A 22405-nucleotide genomic window follows, 5' to 3' on the forward strand; every position below is an offset into this window, starting at 1 on the left:
TTATGGATAAATCAGTCATCTCCAAGACTAAATAGCAGTCAGATGTAAGAGAGTAAGAAAGAGCCAATTTTAGTTAATATTACAAAGTGGAACAAATATATTAAAGTGCCAATAACCTCTCCTTGGGAATATTTTTCATTGTGAAATTATGTGTCATTTCAGGTGGACTCGTTTGGCCTGAGATTTTAGAGCTGGTGTTGCAAATCCATGAGAGATGACAATGACCTGGATCAGGTAATTACTGTGAATAGCGAGGACTTGTCAAATTTTGGACCTAGCTTAAATGTATAGGCAACAGAATTGGCTGACATACCAGAAGTGAGATGTGAGAGAAAGAAAGGGGACTAACAGCACATCAGAATTTTTGGTCTGAGCAATTGGAGGAATGGAGTTGCCATAAGCTGAGATGAAAAAGAGCAGATGAAACAGCTTGGGTGTGCTGGGCAGGAGGCTTGGTTTGGATGCGCTAAATCTTCTTTAAGGAGCTCTTAGTGACTTCTCTGCTGAGTATCAAGAAGGATTAATCTGTTTGAACAAAAATAGAATGAAGTTTAATTAACTTTAAAGAAGCAGTAGTTGAGAGAATCCAATGTATCATTAGGAAACCTGGATTCTAATCACTTAATATTTAGGCATCTGGGTTCAAATCCTGACATCACCACTTACCATATGGTGTGACCTTGAATAAGTTACTTAACCTCTCCAGAGAGTTTTGTTTCTTCATTTGTCAAGTGGGTATAATAATTGTACTACTTCATAGATTTACCAGTATTGTGGGCTTAACACAGTGCATTGCACATGAGGTGCAGACAATAATTATTTGCCAGTATTTGCCAAAGCAATAACATGATTTTTCTCTTTTGCTAGATTGAAAGATACTGTGGTATCTCTCATTCTCCCTTTATTTGCTACCCCTAGCAAAGCATTTGGAATATAGTAACTGTTAAATTAATGAGAACCTGCAGCTGAGTGGAGCTGAGAAATGCTGGGACATAAACACCTTCCCTAGCACTCGCCATTAGTCATTATTCTAGCTAAACCCAGGTAGCAGTCATGGAAACAGTTTTATATACGTAATAGAGATTGAATAGATCTTTGACTGTAGAGTTGTGAGGAAAGTTATGTCAGGTAAAAGGAAGAGCCCAAAGAAAAGCAAAGAAATGGAAAGATGTATGATACTCTCTCTGTTCAGATTCCTCAGCGCTTAATTAAATCTCTGTTTTGGCCTAAATACATTACTCATGTATATTTTCACATGAGACTGGTACCATCAAGATGGAAATATGAAAGAATGAATTAGAGTAACCTAAAAGGCTGTTGTGGTATAAAGAACTCACCTTGGAATTGGGATCGGACCTCTCGTCATTTCTCTGGTAAGCATGGACTCCTTGAATCTTAGTTCCTATATCTACTCAAATTTATAGGCTTGTTGTGAGGATTAAATGAAATTATTCATGTGAAATTTACTAATAAATTTACAAATCAATTTGTAAATTGCAAAGAACTATTAAAGTACAATGGAAATCCCAAATTTGAGCAATAAATTGTGAATTAAGAGTACTTGAGAGGGGCCTCCCTGCGGTCCAGTAGTTTAGACTCCGTGCTTCCACTGCAGAGGGCACGCGTTCGATCCCTGGTTGGAACTAAGATCCCACATGCCGTGTGGCATGGCCAAAAAAAAACCCCAGTACTTGAGAAAGGTTGCAAGTTCTAAGGAAGATGGAGTAAGCACGCTCTACTTTGTCTCTCCCACTAAATGCACGTATAAATGCAGAAGCACCTATATGAAGATGCTGAAGAGAAGATTTTAGCAGGAAGATTGGGGGAAATGGCCAGGATTTGAAGTTACACCAAACCAGTGGTGAATTCCTTATCTTTTTTTTCCTCCAGTATCACCTGGCATAAACTCAAGGGAAGCTCTAAATCCAGAAGTGTGCATGGGTGAAGAGCAAAAAACTCTAAGAAAAGCCCTTTCTTTCTGCAAAAAAGATTGTGGAAAAGAGGAATCCCATGGGTCAGAGAAAGGGGAGGAAATCCTCTGCTTTTAAAACTGTTTAAATTATTATTTTTTCCTTTCTCCTGCCCTAGTCTCCAGATGGTGGTCATGGCCAGGGATCCACGTAAAACTCTGAGGGAGGGGAATCCTCTATAATGAGAGAGTTATGGTCCCAAGAGTATGGAGTGAATCCTCATTGCTTTTTTTCTTTCTCTGTCCTTTTGCTGCTTGGCGGTAAATGCTGACACAGTTGCGAGAAGAACATGGAGAAAAAGGACACTAAAAAGTCTTAGTTTTCTGTACAGAGGACCAGAAAGGGAGGCCTGTGGGAGCCAGAAGGTGTTGGGCAGATCATGGTGAAGAGTAAAATCAAGAAATCAAACTCATAAAGTTGTGCATGTACTCCAGGGCTCACCTAAGAGCTGTGTACTCATGTATCTGACTTTAATTAGCATACTACTGGCATTGACAACTGAGTTACAAAGTAGACCATTGCCTAGGTCCCAGACTGGCCACCAGCTGACATTCACCTGGTACTGATCTCAATAGCACTACAAACATTTTGAAAACTGAAATGACATTTGGACCACAAACCAAAGGGGGCAAATCAGAACTTGAAGCCTCCACCTAACCTGCCTGATCGTCTGTTGAAACAAACACAAAAATCAACTTTCCTCTTAAGACTTAAGCAAAACCCACAGTCAAACTACTATTCAATTCTGGATACAATTAAAAATTACTTGCCATATGAAGAATCAGGAAAATTTGAACTCACAAGGTAAAAGAAAATCAACAGATGGTCTGATGATACAGATACTGGAATTATCCAATGACGACTGCAAAGAACCTATTATAACCATGCTTCATAAAGTAAGGGAGAATACTCTTGAAATAAATGAGAAAGCTCAGCAAAGAAATAGAAGACATAAAGAAGAACAAAATACAATTGTAGAATTAAAATATTCAATAACTTAAAAAATACTCACTGGACAGGCTTAACAGCAAACTGGAGATGACAGAATAAAAAGTCAGCAAACTTAAAAAGTAGATCAGTAGAAATTACCCTAAATATCAGAGACAAAAAAAAAAAAAACTGTAAAAAAAGTGAACAAAGCCTTGGGTCCCTATAGAACAATACCAAAAGGTCTGAATTTTGTGTCATCCGAGTCCCAACAGGAGAAGAGAAAGAACATGGAGCAGAAAAAATACTGGAAAAATTCATGGCTGGAAACTTCCCAAATTTGACAAAAGACAGATTCTAGAGGCTCAGTAAATTCCAAACATGATAATTATAAAGAAATCATTGCCTAGATATCATAATCAAACTGCTGAACTATAAGACAGAAAAAAAAAAAAAAAAGAAGAATGCCTGAAAGCAACCAGAGAGAAGCAGTACCTTACCTTTAGGGTAACAATGATTTGAATGACTGGGTTTGTCATCAGAAACCATGTTAGTAAGAAGGAAGTGGAATATTCAAAGTGTTTAAAGAAAAGAACTGTCAACCAAGAATTCTATATCCAGTGCAAATATCCTTCAGAAATAAAGGAAAAATAAAGAAATTCTAAGATGAAAGGAAAATAAGAGACTTTATCACCACAGACCTGCTCTAAAAAATGCCAAAGGAAGTTTCTCAGACAGAAGGGAGATAATACAAGATGAAAATTTGGACCATGAGAAATGAAGGAAGAGTAACAGAAATGGTAGAAGCTAGATAAATGTAATAAATTATTCTTTCCTCTGAGTTCTTTCAAATATGTATACCAGTAAAAAGCAAAAAATATTGCTTTCAAAAAACATTGTCTTGATTGGATTTTCAATGTATGTAGAAGTAATACATTTGACAACTACAACATAGATGGGGGAGGTAAAGGAACCTATAGGAATTTTCTACTTTTTCCTTTAATTGGTAAAATATTAATTCAATGTATACAGTGAAAAGTTAAATATGTATGTTGTAATCTTTACAGCAACCCTTAAGAAACAAAATTATATAAAGAGACAGTCAAAAACTGAATAGATATATTGGAATAATAAAACATATTCAAATAAGCCAAAGAAAGCAGTAAAGGGGAAATAGAAACAAAACACAGAGGGAATAAAAAGAAAACAGATAAAAAATGGTAGACCTAATTCCAAACATATCAATAATTTTATTAAATATAAATAGTTCAAGAAGACAAACTAAAAGATAGAGGTTGTCAGAATGATTTTTTAAAGGCTTAGCTGTATAATGTCTATAAGAAATTTATTTTAAATATTATGATATTGGAAGGTAAAATGTAAAATAATGGAAAAAGATATAACATGCAAACACTAATCAAAAGAAAGCTTCAGTGGCTATATTAACCACAGACACAGTAGACTATAAAGCAAAGAAAATTACTAGGGATTAAGAGAAACATTACATAATAATAAAAAGGAAAATTTACAAGACATAAAAAATCCTAAAAATATATGCACCTAACATCAGAACTTCAAAATACATAAAGCCAAAGTGATAGAACTGAAACAAAAAAATAGACAAATCTGCAATTATACTTAGAAACTTCAACATTCCTGTCTCAATAATTGATAGAACAAGTAGACAGAGAAAATGGTAAGAATAGAAGTACTGAATAGCACTATTAACCAATTGGATCTGACTTCTGTAGAAAGTCCAAATCAATAAAAGCAGATTACATATTTTCTCAAATGTAAAAGGGGTATTCACTAAGTTAAGTCATATCCAGCATTACCCTGATGCCAAAACCAAAGATGGTGCCAGAAAATAAAACTAGAGACTACTATCCTTCATGAATATAGACAGAAAAATAATAAAATGCTAACAGATCAAACCCATAAAAAGAGGAATAAATACACTCATTTGATATTTGAAAATCAACCAATGTAATCCACCATATTAACAGACAAAAGAAGAAAACCCATATAATTGTATCAATTAAAGCAGAAAAAGCATTTGACAAAATTCAACATCTCTTCATAATAAAAAATATGCAGTAAACTAGGAATAGAGGGGGAACTTTGTTAACCTGATAAAAGTCTTCTATCAAAAAAACCTATAGCTAACAGCATGCTTCACAGTGAAACAATGAATGCTTTCCCCCATAACACAGAGAATAAGGCAAGACTGTCAATTTTCACCACTCTTATTCAACATTTTACTGGAAGTTCCAGCCCATGCAGTAAAGCATGACAACAGATCAGAAAATAAGAATTAATCTGTCATTATTTATAGATGACATACTGTATATATAAAAAATCTCATGGAATCAACAAGGAAGTTCTTAGAACTATTATGTGAGCTTAACAAGGTTGCAGGTTACAAGTTCAACACACAAAAATCAATCATATTTGTATATACTATCAATGAACAATTGGAAGCTCAAGTTTTTTAAAAATAGAGTTCATAATACTTCCAAAAAATGAAATATTTCAGAATAAATCTAACAACTTCCAAACACTAATTAAAGAAATAAAAGAAAATCTAAATAAACTGAGAGACAAAAAACTGTGGATTGGAATAAAAAATGTAGTTAATATGTCACATGTCTTCAAATTGATGTACAGATTTAACATAATACCAATCAAAATCCAAGCAGGAATTTTTGTAGATTTACACAAACTGATTGTAAATTTACATGGAATAACAAAGGAATTTGTATAGCCAAAACAATTTTTAAAAAGAACAAAATTTCAAGACTTAAGCTACCTGATTTTAAGAATTGTTATAACACTATTTTAATCCATAAATTGTGGTTTTGGCAAAAGGCTAACCACATAGATCCAGGGAACAGAATAGAGCATCCAGCAATAGGCCCACACAGTTAAGGTCAATTGATTTTCACAAAGGTGCAAAGTTAATTCATTTGAGAAAGATGATGTTTTCAACAAATCTTGTCAGAGCAATTGGACATTCATGTGTAAAAAAAAAAAAACCCTCGACTTAAAACATTATATCTTATGTCAAAATGAACTCAAATTGGATCGGAGATATAAGTGTAACACATAAAACTATAAAATTTTTAGGAGAAAATCATTGTGACCTAGGTTTAGGCAAAGAATTCTTAGAATCAACACTAAAAACATGATCTATAAAAGAAGAACACTGATAAATTGGAATTCATCAAAATTAAAATTTTGCCCTGCAAAAGATACTGTTAAGAGAATGAAAAGACAAAGTAAAAACTGGAAGAAAATACTTGCAAATCATATATCCAATAAAGTATATTTGTGCAGAATACGTAAGAAGCTGTCTCAAAACCCAACAATAAGAAAAGAAATAATGAGTGTGATGGAATTATTCTGTATCCTGATTGTGGGGATGGTTATATGAATTCATACATGTGTTAAAACTCACAGAAATGCACATCAAAAAGTCAATCGTTGTTTGTTCATTTAAAAAATAAAGTAAGAAATCGAGTACTCAAAAAATACTAATTGTAATTCTAGAAAAATAAAACTACTACCAGAGAAAGCAAATGAAGAGAGATGAAGGTCAACTCACCTTGGTGGTTCAAAGTGTATATACTATGGGTACTAAAGAGAAATTATAAGTCATATACCGTGACTTTATTGTCATACCTCAGACCCCGTGAGAGAGGACAAAGATTGGAGTCAAAGTCTAGAACATTATGCTTACTGATCTTGAGGGTGACATTGGTTGGAAGAGTCCAGGTTTTAATAATAAATTAGCCAAAACATACACCAGTGTAATTTAACACATAAGCTCCAAGAAAATAGATTTTACCAAGAATCCTATGATTTTTAGAAAGGATATAGAGAACAAAGAAGAGGTTCAGAAGAATACATCCATATGGTAGTTAGAAAACAAGAAAGGTAGAAAAGCACATTGTATATTTTATTCTTTTATATCAAAGGGTTTGAGGGTGTGTGTGTGTGTATGTGTGTGTGTGTGTGTGTGTGTGTGTGTGTACTTGCTTTTTCTTTCTGACCAGACTCTAAATTTCTTGAGTACAAGAGCCAAGATAGAAGAGCCTTAGAGGTGGCGATCTTGTTAGGAGTATGAGGTGGAAGTGGAGTGGTCCTAATAGGGTATGTGTGTAGAAGGTACTTTAAAATATTAAATATAGTGTTTTTCCTTAGGTTGCATGCTTATTTGGGGTAGGCGATGGCGAATAACAGATATTGTGATGGAGCTAACCACATCGTAACCACCCACTGACACTGTCAATTATAAGAAATATACTGTTCATGTTTGTACCCCCTGTAACACTGAGCGTACTGACTGGTACATAATAAGTGCTTAATTTACATTGTTCAATTGAAACTGAGTAGAAACCTTCCTCCAATTCTAATTTGTCTCCTAAATTCTCAAAGAAAATCAGGTCATATGAGATAGGGCACAAAAGATGTTAAGAGTCAATCAAAGAATAATTCTATCCCTGTGCCAAGTGTTTAAATAACTCTGGTTCTCAATTAAACAAAGATATTGTTTAGGGTGAGTGCAGAAAACTGAATTTTCCACGTCTTTGGAAGAAATTTCAACTGCAAAGAAAGCACAGTATCTTAAAATGTTCTAGACTGATATTTACTGTTCAGACTCCTCAGAGAAAAAAAGCTTATTATATTAATAAAGACATTTTATTTTGAGGGTGAATGCTATTGTTTCACCAGAAGTCACAAAATGTTAATCAATTATGAATCGAAGTTAAAATTTTTGAAACATGAACACAATTTTTAATCAAGGCATTTACTGAAGTATTTAAGTGAAGAAAAAAATGACCTTTGGATCTGTCCTTGCTTTGCCTGGATGATTAATTTCATTTTTTTTTTTTTTTTTTTTTTTGCTTTACACACCCTGCCATAAACTTTTTTATTTACACTTTATTGTAACTGACTTCATGTCATTTGCTCTTGCTTAATAATAATCAGTTAACAGCAAGGGCAGGTGTTCTCAAGGATGTGGCCCTTCCATAGAGTGGTTCTAAACATTTTTTTAAAAAATCATCATAAAAAGCATAAAGATAAAACTCTCATTCTAGTGTCTGGCAGGGAATAAGATCTATCTATGCAAAGAAAGAGTCAAGGATGGAGAACTTGAAAGGTCAAAGTTAATAGTAACCTACCCGTTCTAAATTTATTTGTTGCCCTTCTTTTTAATAGTTGTGTTTGATCCATCACACGTAGTGATGGCCTCTGCTAACACCCTAATTTTTACATGGCTTTTGTTCTACCTTTTCATGTTACGTTTAGATGTTAAAAATTATGATTAAACTTTTGGTTGAATTTCTGCGGAGTTTGAGTCTGATTACTGATTTTCTGAGATCATGACAATAATCCATTTTCCTACCCTCTTCACCAATGAGCAAAATTATTTCTGCTTCCCTACTCAGTTTAGAAGTACATTCTCTCTCCTTTCACTATTTCATTTCACACACTTGAGTACCAAGTTCGCTCCAAACTGTGTTCCACTTCCATTCTTTCAGAATTCCTTAGTCCAGTCTCCTGGTCACATCAGCTTCTTCAGGGTGGTCTGAGGCTCTCCTCAAAAGCTGCCCCCTTTCTTCTCTTGATGCTTCCTCCCACCAAATTACCACCATTATGAACAATCTTTAGATTAAACAAGGAAGATTCTGGGCATGGTTAAGAATGAATGTATAATCTGGGAGAGCCTATCTAGCCATTAGAATATTGACTTGGATTAATTTGTTAGCTATTTAATGTCTTGAAGGCATGACACACAGAAGCTAAAAGGAGAGGCTTGAACTAATCTGGTTCTCGGATCAACAGTGAGGCTCAGGATTAAAAGGAGAAGCATAATGAGGGGAGAGAGAGAAGTGAAGATAGTTGAGAGTCTTAGTTGGTGATGCTTAGGGTAATGGCAGTAGTGGAGGAGTAGCGTCATTACAGAAGTAACAGAAACAATTATCAAAAGGATGGCATATTCTGCTGCTCACAAAACAGAGGCCAGATGGTTCTCCTTAGGAGTGTTTTGATTTGAGAAAGCCCCTCTATCCAAAATCCCAACCCTAATAATCTTAGGGCCATTCACTGTGTTATTATTTTTAAATGAACTTCTTTGATTTTAGACATTTCCCTATTTAAATTTAAATATCCTGAGAATGTTGTTTATTATGCCAAAATATTATATTGATCCTTAATTTCACTTTTTGAATTAACCAGTTAAAAGGAATTCCACATATAATAGCCAAATTAATTAAGATGCTTTTGTATGCAAGGAACAGGGAGTCTCGCTCAAAACGAATAATACACAAAAAATGACTTATGGGTTCACCTAACAGAGAAGCTCTGTGATCAGTGAGGGTTTGGGCATGAGGGTTTGATCAAAATTTTCAAAATTTTATCACGAATCTTCATCTCATCCTCTGCAATTTTCTCAGCTCTCTCCACCAAGATGGGTTGACTTCCCTACTGCAAACAATATAGCTCTCAGCAATTCACAGCCCTGCCTCCTTCCTCATTCACATCCAGAGGGAGAGAGTGTGTTTTCCCCAATAATAAAACAGAAGCCTTGAGCTCCACACTGATTGGACTAGATTAGGACACACACTTACCCTTGGGCCAATCATTTTGTCAAGGGAAATGATAATACCTTGAATGACTTAAATCTTAGAGCCCATCTGTGCTACAATGAGAAGAGGTCAACTATAGGGGAGACAAGCGCACTATGTAGACCTCATGATAGACTTTAATAGATGGAGAGAGAGGTCCAGAGCTGGGACACTCACTAAGGGTAGGCCTGAGAAAGGTCTTTTAGAGGCAAGTCCTATTTACTGGGTATCGCCTGAGGACAGCAGGCATCTGGCAGGGTAGGTGATGCCATGAAAGGAGAGAAGGAGAAGAGGTCTGTAAACAGCATATTCCACTGTGGGACTCTATCTTTTCCAGCAGGAAACTCACATCATGGACACAACCTGCCACATTTTGAGCATAATGACTGGGGTGATTGTGCTGGGTCATTGAAAATCTGTGTCATCTACATCTACAGTGAAGTTTCACTTGCCAGTCCAGTCCAGATCCTTCTGGAAGGCTTTGCTGATCCTCTGCACCGTGGTGGAAATCATCACCCCCACCACGGCTACCCCTCCCCATCACTTCTCCAGAAGATGTCTCTTTGGTTCTGATATAATTCTGCCCGAATTCTGCCTTTCCTTCTAGGCTGAAGTGAGCATATTTCTATATCACATTGAAGTTCGTTAAAAGCAACTAGGTTGCTTTCTCTTATTTCCAAAGAATTTTACCCTTACATCATCAATCCTAAAGACTTATAATCAACCTGAACAAAGTTGGAGGTTGAAACCATAACACTTCATTTGCAGAATAAATCCTCAAAATGATGAGTGCTAATAACTCTTTTTAGTTAAATAGGACAAGCTCAACAGTGGTTTTAGCCCCTGGCTGTACACTAGAAACACCTGGGTGCCTTGATCTTTCCTCAGACATCTCAGATTTAATTAGCCTAGAGTGAGAACCGGGCACCAACATTTTTTAAAAACACCCTTATTGAGATATATTTCACATATTATAAAATTCACCCATTTAAAGTAATATCTATTACATCCACAGAGTTGGCGTTACCTACATTTTTAATGCCCCCCCAAGAGTTCTAATATTCAGATAGATAGGGTTGAGAACCACTGAGCTAAAACAGATTGTTAGCCTTTGAGACAACCTAATAATCAACTGAACTGTAAGTTAAAAATTATTCTAAAAAATATTCCAAAATTGTGTAGTTTTAACAAATTAATAGACTTTATTTTTTAGAGCAGTTTTAGGTTCAAAACAAAATTGAGTGGACAGTTACAGAGCTAAAATTATGTTTTTTTATTTGTTTTTTAACATCTTTATTGGAGTATAGTTGCTTTACAATGGTGTGTCAGTTTCTGCTTTATAACAAAGTGAATCAGCTATACATATACATATATCCCCATATCTCCTCACTCTTGCGTCTCCCTCCCACCCTCCCTATCCCACCCCTCTAGGTGGACACAAAGCACTGAACTGATCTCCCTGTGCTATGCAGCTGCTTCCCACTAGCTATTTTACATTTGGTAGTGTATATAAGTCCATGCCACTCTCTCACTTCGTCCCAGCTTACCCTTCCCCCTCCCTGTGTCCTCAAGTCCATTCTCTACGTCTGTGTCTTTATTCCTGTCCTGCCCCTAGGTTCTTCAGAACCTTCTTTTTTTTTAGATTCCATATATATGTGTTAGCATATGGTATTTGTTTTTCTCTTTCTGACTTACTTCACTCCGTATGACAGTCTCTAAGTCCATCCACCTCACTACAAATAACTCAATTTCATTTCTTTTTATGACTGAGTAATATTCCATTGTATATATGTGCCACATCTTTTTTATCCATTCATCTTTCGATGGACACTTAGGTTGCTTCCATAAAATTATGTTTTTTAACTATCAAATTCTCTAATTTAATTGGCATTCTTGGTCTGAGAGGAAACAGAAAAGTCTTCAATAACATTCCATGTTTTCTTAGGAAAAAATTCATAAAATGGTTATTCTCCTCGCAAAGAGTTACTTTGTATTCATTTAAAATATAAGGCAAACCAGAATAAGGTTTTCTCTCTTTTTTAAAAAGTCTGTTTTAAAACTTACTGATCAACACTTTCCTGGCTCTCTTTTGTTGGAGTAATAAAACACTCAAACAAAATTTCAGTGATAAATAACTGAAAATATCCAATATTAATCTAATTCCTACACATTCTTTTCTACCTTTGATATAAAAGATTAAAAAGTATTGTGTATGTGTATATATGTATATATACAAACAATATTGTCATTTGCTTTGAAAGAAACATTGATCGTCCTCAGCTAAATTTGATTTACCGAAAACATTTGTAAACAGAAAAGTTTTGACATGGAATATTTAGTATAAAGTGTGATCTAAACTGTCATAAAGAGAAGGGTGATTACACTAGCAGTTTCTGAATCATATTAAAGGAAATAGAAGCTTGTGTAGCCATTTGGTGAATTTAGACTGTATAGTCAACTACTTATTTCCAGGCTTCTTACCTCCAAGAGAAAAACATGCCCCAGGTAGCGGCTGCCTCTTCAGTTTGGGCCCCAGAATGAAACTCATGGAACAGACCTGAACGTAACCCACAGTTTGAAGCAGAAACTGCCTACTAAACCATAGACCGTAAGTGAGAAGTAAATGTGTGTATTGTATGCCACTGCGAATTTGTGATTATTTTTACACAGAAAAAGCTAAAACAGAAACATACACTAAGGTAGGGAATAACAGTAGGAGAAGTACATACTTGTTGGGCTGGAGGCGGGGTGTAGAGTATGATGGGATGGGATGGGAGTGAGCTCAATTCTGAGCATATTGAATATGAGGTGCTGATGGGATTTCAAACAGTGATGCATGAAGGGTAAGGAAGTCATCTGAACATATTTGGGAGTAAAAGCCATGGAAGGGAATGGGATCTTTAGAGGAGAGAGAACATATATGTTCACGATGGTTATACTTTCTTTATATCACTATTTTTATCAGTTTATAATTCTCCTCTTGTACCTCTTTGCCCTTGTTTTAACACACACACACACACACACACACACACACACACACACACGTCTTGCTTTTAATTTTTATTACGTGCCTCATAGTTGCTCCTTCCTTCCATCTCTATTTGGCCTCCTACTCCTTTTCTCCCCGATAACTCTTCCTGGTTAATCACACACAGAAAAGATGCGGGGGGCCTTCGCCACATTTTAAGGTAGAACGACAGGCTGGGATCATAGCCCCTGCTCACATCAGGGGAGCAGCTGGGACTTCTCTAGTCCTACAGCTTTTCAGCCCCAAAACCTAAGGGCTGGGATTCTTTGCCTGCAGTACCATCCTCAGCCCTCCTATGTCCCTAGGGTTGCACTTTCCCAGAGTGTGATGGGGACCTGCTGTTGCATCTTCCTTTAGATTCCCCTCAATAAATGCTTTTGCAAGGTTAATGTGCGTGTGGAATCGAATCATTCCACCTTTACTTGCTTGGCACTCACTCTCCTGCTTTTCCTCCTACCTTACTGGCAACACTATTTCAATCTTCTTTGCTAGTTCCTAATTACCCACCTGATTGCTAAATACCACAGTGGCCCAGGACTCAAGCTTCTTAACCTTTGGACTTCTCTACCTATGTTCACTCACTATGAGCTCCTCCAACCGCATGACTCTCAATACTATTCATAACTGTTACCTCCAGTCTGCACCTCCTCCCTAATCCCCAACCTCACCCAATGTCTACTTGACATTTCCATTTGGACGACTGATGGGCATCTCAGCATAACATGTCAAAAACCAACCTCCTGACTGTCTGCCTACACATGCTGTATATGCAGTTCTCCCCTCTTTTAGGCCATCTTTCCAGTTGTTCATATTAAAAATCTTGCAGTCATCTGTGACTCTTCTTTTTCTTTCACATTTCACACACAGTCATCAAACAAATCTTGTTGCTCTCCTTTCATAATATATCTGGAATACAACCACTGCCATCATCTCGTGTCTAAGTTATAGTGATTACCTCTCCCTGGCTTTGCCCTTCCCTCCGATGGTCCATTCTCAACACAGCAGCCGAGTGACCCTTTTGGAAACATAAGTCATTATCATGCCACCTCTCTGCTCAAAACCCTCTAATGGTTTTTTGGTTCTGGTTTTATTTTTTACTCAGAGTAAACCTAAGGTTACTACAAAGGAACCAGGCCCTACACATTCTAACTTCCTGTTGCTTCAGTGGTCTGATCTTGGAGCCCTCCAGCCCTGTCCAGCAGTGAAGGGCTAAACGATCGCCTCCTCAGGGTGGGCTCCGTCCTGTGGGTCTGTCGCATCAAAATCCTCACAGAGGTTTCATACCTTCTAAACGTGTCCGTAGCATGAAAATGGCATCTGGTCTCAGAGAATTTATTGACAGGAATTACAAACTTAGTATTGTGTATTATTTGCTGTTATTATAATTATGAAGTTATACATGAATGGCTTCACTGTGGATGGTTGAGAATAAAAATGCTGCCAAGATTCCTAGTTCATATTTTGCTTCGGAGTCAGAGTCAGAGCCCTTGAAAAGGTGGATTGTTCACATTTCTGTACGTTAATTTCTCCCAGTCGATAGCATGCAATGGAGCGAAAGATCGTCAAGATTGGAAAATAAAGCATTTTAATAATTTCCCTTTAAGTGTGAACTCTTAACCTTGATTCAACTCTTGCCCACAGTCTTAAGTTGAACCTAAAAATATTAACTCTGAAGGTGCAGGGTCAGAAACAGTACTTCTTACCGCTAGTTTCTACCAATATTATATCTGGATAGCAGAGGCAGGGTTACCGTGTAACTAATAAAGCTTAAGCTTCAGGGACCCTCACTGGCATGGGCAGCTGTGTAGTTGCTGGGGGTTGCGGAGAGTTCCAGGTGGGGAAGCAAAGCCAGGTCACAATCAGGAAGCATTTCTACGTGCAAATTCAATACTACTGCACAAAGCCTGGATCTACGCCAGTGAATGGCTGTTTCTTATGAATGTTGTAGATGGTTCACCCAGTTGCTACAGAATAAAAAATTGTCTGAGATAACCAGATTTTTTGTCTTTTATTTATGAAGTCAAATCAAATGCCAAAATTACCACTGATATTTAATGGACTATTTATTCTGTCATAATTTGAGGATTTTAACATGTCTTTTAGCACTCTGATTGGGAAAAATCTGACTATATTAATTATAAAAAGTATTAGCATTTCTACTGCAGTTAGCATAACATTATATCTCCAAAAGAGAGTAACCTAGTCATTCTTATTTGAAAAATGTGGTACTACATGTGGCAACTGAATAACTCTAAACTGAAAAGTAGTAGAAAACTATTTTCAAGAAGATTATATGATTATTTATCATATCCTCAAATCTTTATAATCGTCCCATCATCAGAAAATGTTTAGAGCCTAAATATTTCAATAAAGTATTTAAAGGTTTGTAATTGCTATTTGGTTAAGCATTTCAAAACAAGATAGTGATTTATTCACTTATTAGTAATAATTTTATATAAAGGGTTTATATCCTTATTGATTTACCTTTTGTCTCTGAAAAAGCTTCTTAGCAGGTATTGTATGTTCCTTTAAAATTATTGCTGGCTGTAAAAGTGGGCACACACACGCCAGGGTGTGCGTTAGGCAGCTTTTACAATGCTCCCCGGGTGTGCTAGACCTCTGGGGCATAGAGCCAAACGTGAAGCTGCCATCATTCAACAGTATAAAATGCATACTGTGGTGTGTCATCGCAATTATTCCTTTTTATGACTTTGAAAAAAAGCTCCACCTTCCCTTCAGTGATTTTAAACATTAACCTTCCAGCTCTCAGAAGTACTCAAAATGGTTCAACTCTATGTTTTCCATGAACAAGATGTGGTTCATTAGCAACTGACCCCTCTCACCATGCAAATATTTTCATCCATTACAAATCCCAACTTCAAAATATGCAAGGATTTGTAAGAAAAATTTGTGGAAGAACTTTTCGAGGGTATATATTTTCTGTTAAACTGGCAAAACAAATCTGATAGGAGTATTTCCAAGATTAAAATATTTTCTAAAAACTTGGGGTTTTCTTGGGGTGTTTCCATGACTTATACATTAATAGCTTTTATTTATAAAATATTTTAAGATGAATAAACTGTTTCTAAATTGTTGGACTCATTTTAAAATGAAATCTCTTCTTCCCACAAACTTAACATCTAATAGTTGAGGGATTATCAAGGCAAATCCATAAAAACATTAATACTAGCAATGAGTTGTTCGCTAAGACTTTAAAGTTTACAAGTTAATACTCATTCTCAACTATTTGTCAACACAAGCTAGAGAAACATGTGCAACAAATTCCATTTTGAATAAGAGGTACATCCTGGGGTTGAAATTATAAAAGTGACATTGATGGGAATTGAGGAGCGACTGGTTGGGTGAATCCAGAGGGAGACAGCTTAGAGCGATTTTACAGAAATACTACTGTTGCATAGAACTTGGATGAAGAAAAAAATGTTATATAAGGATGAGAAATGAGTATAACATTCTTAATAGAATTTATCATGGTAAAATATAATTGGGTGAGAAAGAGAAGATTTTATACTGTCTTAAAGTTGGGAAGGCTACTAAGAAATCATTTGTTCAATTTTCTTATGTAAGGCAATCAGCTGGGTAGTTTTCCATAATCTCTCGGGATAGAATCCTTTAAAATAGTCATCCGGTTTCCCTTGAACACCTACTGTGTAAAAAAAAAAATAAACAAACCTCATTATTTTGTGTGGCATCACCTTCCCCTGTTGAGTAGCTACCCAGGCTGGTATTCATAATGGGCTTAAATTTACTTTACTAGAATTCGGGCCTACCAGACTATTTTTTCTGTTCGATAAAATAATATAAAGTCTACACTTCCAAGGGCTTTACACCTGTCAAACCTCTCCTCTGCATACTTTCTCCCCCACTCTTTTTTTCCCTAGACCAAAAAATCCAACTGCTGAATAATTTCTCATTCGACATTGTTGCGAGACCCCTACCGTACTCTTTGTATACATCTTAAGTCTATAGTGTCTTTAAACTGGAGCACCCAGAGTTAGCCATAATTCTGCCTGGCACAATGGACTTTTACTTCTGTTGATGTTATTGACCTCAGTAATACGCTTTTAAAGGAGCCAACATCTACATCGGCTTTCTTAAGATCTTACTCACATTGTTGACTTAAATTGAACTTTCAGTCAGATAAAATGATCAGGGCATTTTTAAAGAAACATTTTGTATGGTTACATTAGGTCATCTATACCTTATTCATGTGCAATCGATTTTTTTTTTACGTATTTGCTTTATTTTTTTAAAAAATTTTTATTTATTTATTTATTTATGGCTGTGTTGGGTCTTCGTTTCTGTGCCAGGGCTTTCTCTAGTTGCGGCAAGTGGGGGCCACTCTTCATCGCGGTGCGCGGGCCTCTCACTATCGCGGCCTCTCTTGTTGCGGAGCACAGGCTCCAGACGTGCAGGCTCAGTAGTTGTGGCTCACGGGCCCAGTTGCTCCGCGGCATGTGGGATCTTCCCAGACCAGGGCTCGAACCCGTGTCCCCTGCATTGGCAGGCAGATTCTCAACCACTGCGCCACCAGAGAAGCCCTGCAATCGATTTTTTTAACTTCAGTGTAGGATTTTACATCTAGGCCTATTTCATTTCATTCTTTTGTTTCATCCCTTCATCGCAGCCTGTAAAATTTTGATTTAATCATTGATAGATTAGCCAGACCACCTAGGTTTATGCACTTACAAACATAATAGGACTGTCTTTCATGTAATCAGATATGTGCATACATGGAGCATGGACTTTAGAAACAATTTATCTGAGCCTCCATAAAATGGGAAAAAATGATGCTTACTTCATGAAGTCATAGTGAGATTTAGATGAGTTATTTTATGTGAAGTGCTTAAGGACAGTTTGTGGTACCTAATTTATATATTTTATTTTATTTTTTAATATATTTTAATTATCAATATTTCCTCCTCCACTCCAGGAGGTAGAAGCTAGAATAGTAATAGTAGAAGAAGCAAAAGAAGCAAATGTGTTTATCTCAAAAAATAGGAGAATTCAGAAACACTTGAAAATGAAAGCAGAGGATATGACTAGTATTGACTAATCATTGACGTATGCTAAAATTCATGGCCATCCATCTTATTTTTATGAAATGAGTAATTAAAACTAACTACTGGATTTTGAGTTGAATAACAGGATTGAATCTGTATTTGAAGTTGTTTGCTGGTAGTCTACATGTATTTTATTGAGAAGAAACAAGGCTGGAGTTCAGAAAGGCTGGCAACCACATTGAACACACCTGGATAGCGAGGCAGGGAAGCAGCCAGCAGGGAAAAATACTTTTTTCAGAAATTGAAAAAATGGCCAAAGATGAATATGCATGTAATCAATCCATACACAAATATCAATCTATATACAAACACAAATCAATCCATATATACATAGCAAAACTTTTATTTGATAACAGAGACACTGAGGTTGGAATTGTATCTCTTCTATCTCCCTTAACTTTGATAAAACTTTAACTACTTCACAATATTGGGGAGGCAGTGGAGATCTGAGCACACAGTATGATTTTCCTCAAGTTTGCATCATCTCACAACGGCCTTGGGCCTTAGGTATCATGACCCAGACAGCCTGGCATGGCCAAGAAGATAAAACATTGGTCAATGCCAAGTTCTGCCTCAAGGGAGAAGTTTGGGCTTTAACTCTTTCATTTTAGTAATAATAGCAGTGAGTATTTATTGGGCACCTACTGTGTGCCATTGTTCTAACAACTTTATGGTATAATTTCACATAATCCTCACAACAATCCTCTGAGGCAGGATCTACCAAATTTCACCAAACGACATGAAGCACTGAGAGGTTAAATAACTTGCCTGAAGTCATGCAGCTGCTAAGGGATGGAGCCAGGAAGTGACCCTGGACATTCTCTCTGTAGAGTCTGTTCTTTTAATCACTAAAATAGACTAGCCTCTAGGTCAGGATTCATTGTTTTCTGACGGTTAATAATCTTTGGTGCACCCTAGACCTTTTGGGGAACAATAAAAGTGGTGAAATTAATGAATAATTGTCCTCCGAATTAAGGAAAACAAAGCTAAAAAAGTTGGAACAAATAATGCATTTGTTCCATGTAAACATAGCTGAGAAAAAACCATGTGAGAATATTGTTAAGGCTTGTAGTGGAACATCCACTGTTTCTTTTTTTAATTTTTAAAAATTTGGTTTTTTTATTAAGGTACAATGGGCATATACATCCATTGTTTCTTTTACCCATAATTTCTTCTCCCATTTGGAAGAGGAGGAAAACTTTTACTCTACCCTACCCTTCGGAAGCTCCATGATTCAAATAGGAATTGCCATCATTTTATTTCACCTCATCTCCTGACTTTCATCATTGGTCCAGAGGTGGGCACCTCACTCAGACTGGACCAGTCGCAGTAGTTAAATGCCCTCTCATGGTGATTTGTCTTGGAGATGAGCACATGACAAAAGCTGGGCCAAACTGGTATTCTTCCCTGCCTTTTAGAAATAGAGTAGTGAGTTTTGCTTGGAGTTCTCTCTTCTCCACAAAGGAGCATTTCAGAAGGAGCTTCAAAGCTGTTCGTAGCTCTGTCCCCCATATGAGAAGGTAATCACTCTTAGAGAGTAAAGCAAACACGTAGAGAGATGCAGAGGAAAATACGGAAAAAGGGAGAGAGAGAAAGGGTCATTATGACATTCAAATCCTCAGGTCTACATGTTCCTGACCTTTACACAATTTGCCTAGGTAAACCAATAAATTCCCTTTTTGCCTAAACAGTTTGAGTTTCATTTCTGTCTCTTACAATCAAATGAGTCTTACTGCAAATATCACTTGGCTAAAATAGCCATACTCTCAGGCTTATTCAGGGTCTTATCCTAGGGCTAAGTAAGGTCAGCAGAAAGCTGCCTACTTGGATAACAGTGTCTTGACTCCTCTTCAGATTCACTTTTACTGAGTTGCACCCCAGTGGTAAGTCCTCAGATTTAATCAAGGGTTTAAAGCAACTTACAAATAAATCATTCACAACACTGACGTTGCTGAAGATACTGTGTATCCCTTGGCGCCCCCATATAAAACGTAGACCAAAACGTAGACCAGAGCTTTGCTTCTTTTAAATGAACTGTTATGTTTTCAACTTACGGAAAAAAAGAGTCATATGAATTAAAAGAGATCATATTCATTAAGATGGGATGAATAGGTCATTTTAGGAGACTTCCATAATACAGTGGAAGCACACTGATTTGGAGACAGACTCCTGGATTTGAGTCCCTAAATTCAGCCTACACGTTTCCCAGCTGAATGGTCTCTAGCAGATTACTTAGTCTCCCTGGACCTCAGTTTTCTCTTCTGTAAAATAGGGCTCTTAATATTAGCCTTAACTAGGTTATAACGGTATTGTAAAAATTAGATGGAGCTATGTGTGTAAAAATACTTTGTAAACTGTAAAGCACTATATCAATTTTTAGTTACATTGTCTCACAATCAAACTGGAATTTTCTCTTATACACAAGATGATTTCTTTAGGAAGAAATCTTTTTATTTTTCACCAGAAGTTTATACTGCTTAAAAAATAACATAATCCTACTCTTCTTTAAAGAGCTTAAATTAAATCCTGGTCAGAACCATGAGTTGTAGCTCCATTTTACACTGGAGGCAAATAGAAGATTATGGAGTGGAAGAGGCAAGCAAGTCACTGAGGGCTGTGAAGGACAGCAAGACTATATGCAAATGAAAAGCTGGAGCTCTAGGCTGCCAGGTCTTTACTGGAAGGCAAAACCACATCACTGACATGACAACTCACTGTCTTTTCTCCTGCTGTTTTTTCAAAATCTCTACCCTGAGCCCACCCTAAAATATAAGGACTGAAGTTTTAAAAAGGAGCTTCCTCTGTTGTTTGGCAAAGATCAATATTGAGAGTGAGGGGTAGCAATTGGCAAGAGCATCATTGATTTAGACCCCGAGCCGCACGCATTTTGTGTGCATCTATTGCTGATCTGTGGGACAGAGCTGGGGCAGAATTTAGTTTCTTCTTCTTTAACTGAGTGTTGCTCAGTTTTTCTGCCAGCGTTGCAAGAACACTGCTAAAAGGCACAAAAGCTCACGGAGGTGTCAAACAGCAGGGATGAGAGGCTGAGCTTTCCCTCATCCGTGAAGGAGTCAATTAAAGAACAAAGACAACTCTTGGGTTTTAAGATCACCAGTCCAAGTTGTTCCAGAATTTTCATGTGTATTTCCAATTCAATCTCCTTATATTTCTTCTTTATTCCAAAAAAAATGTAATTATGTGGTGCTTTTTGTGCTTTTAAGAGCACAGTTATAAAACATTTAGTTTTTTCTTGTAGTTTGTAACCCTGTGTGCTTCTGTTGAATCCTATCCCCATAGGAGCTATTCTGAGATTAAACAACAATCGGTATCGGGAAAACTTTAAGGATAGCTTTCCAGTGCTTAACCATCATTTAAATCTCCTAGAAATTACATGTTCTAAGCTTTATCTTTCTTTCTGCTAATGATTCCTTGTGTGTTCAGGCACCCAGGGAGCTGAGAAGGAACAAAGCACACCCTCTGTCAAGAGCTCTTTCATTGTTGGTTAGATTAGGAATGACTTCAACTTCTTATGTCAAGTGCACACTGTAAACTAATCTTTGTTTCTGCAATTTAGATAAGATTATTTCAAGAGATGTCAGTTTCAGTATTGGATTTTCTTTCTTTCTTGGACTGGTGTTCTTTTTGGCCAATGATCTATGTGACTGTCATTTGACATAAATTTACCATATCTGAATTATATCTCGTGGGCTTATGCCAGGAGCAAAACATTATTTGTGTTTATATCAATAGGTGAACTTTAAAGGTGTGTTTGTTGGCTTTTTTGAACATCAACAAAGCACAGCAATATTCTTTGGGTTAGTTAATAAAATCCTAACTGAACACATGTGATGTGTGCAAACTGTCTTTAAAGACATACATATGTGTTCATTTCGTATTCATTTCCACTTTTCTCTAAATTTATATGTCAATTTTAAACAATATACTGGACTGTCATTATCCTGACTCAATATTTAAGTGGCTACAAAGATAAATTCCATTTCAATTTAAAGGAAATGTCAGGAATAATATATTTTTATGTTATATAGGCCAAGATTACTTCATATACTATTCATTCCATCATATATATTATCCATCAAATACATTATACCTGAAGCAGAAAGTATGCATGTCATTCAAATAAATATTTATAAAAATGAAACTAAAAGAAAAATTTAAAACAAAGGAGTAGTCACAAAAACAGGTTTTGCTTGAGATCTCAGTTGGTCAATGAAGCCCAACAAAAAATATTACCTATTAATAGAACTAAATGTCTACCACAGATTTCAGGAGTGAAGCACTTTGGTTATTTCTAGGTTTAATTACAGAGACAAAAACGACCAGAATGCAATAAATGTAAAATAAAACTCTAATCTTAAGATTAAAGGTAGAGGCTACAATATTCCTAGGCAGAAGATCTGATTTTAAAAGATATCTAAAATGTAAGGGAAACATAAATGAAAATGTAAATGAAGTGTCCCCCGTGTAATAAAGAACCTACAATTTAGTGTTTAAAATTATTTGCTGCCATAGTTGCTTACAGTTTTGTTGAAATTATATTATGTGTGGGTGAATCTGAAATAGGGTATTTGGAACTGCATGTAATTCTTTTTTATCTACTACAGTCATGTCTGAAAGCTAGAAAACTGTCATCAGAAAATTGGATTCTTAGGAAAACATCTTTCCAAAATTACCTATTTTTAGAAATTAAAGTTAGATAGCCTGGTCGCATTGACGGAGGCATTAGGAGATGACAATTAAATGTGGTTT

General features: G+C 36.3%; 1 long non-coding RNA gene across 1 annotated transcript in view; it reads right to left on the reverse strand.

Annotated features, from left to right (window-relative positions):
• The window catches only part of LOC309628630, a 130296-nt gene extending 113166 nt beyond the window's left edge, over nucleotides 1–17130 (reverse strand). Inside the window, exon 1 of the long non-coding RNA XR_014244600.1 lies at nucleotides 17011–17130. This is a non-coding gene — a long non-coding RNA (uncharacterized lncRNA). The remainder of the gene's footprint in view (nucleotides 1–17010) is intronic.
• Nucleotides 17131–22405: the final 5275 nt, after the last annotated feature.

The sequence above is a fragment of the Balaenoptera borealis genome (assembly GCF_965194805.1).
Source record: "Balaenoptera borealis genome assembly, chromosome: 4".
Classification (NCBI taxonomy): domain Eukaryota; kingdom Metazoa; phylum Chordata; class Mammalia; order Artiodactyla; family Balaenopteridae; genus Balaenoptera; species Balaenoptera borealis.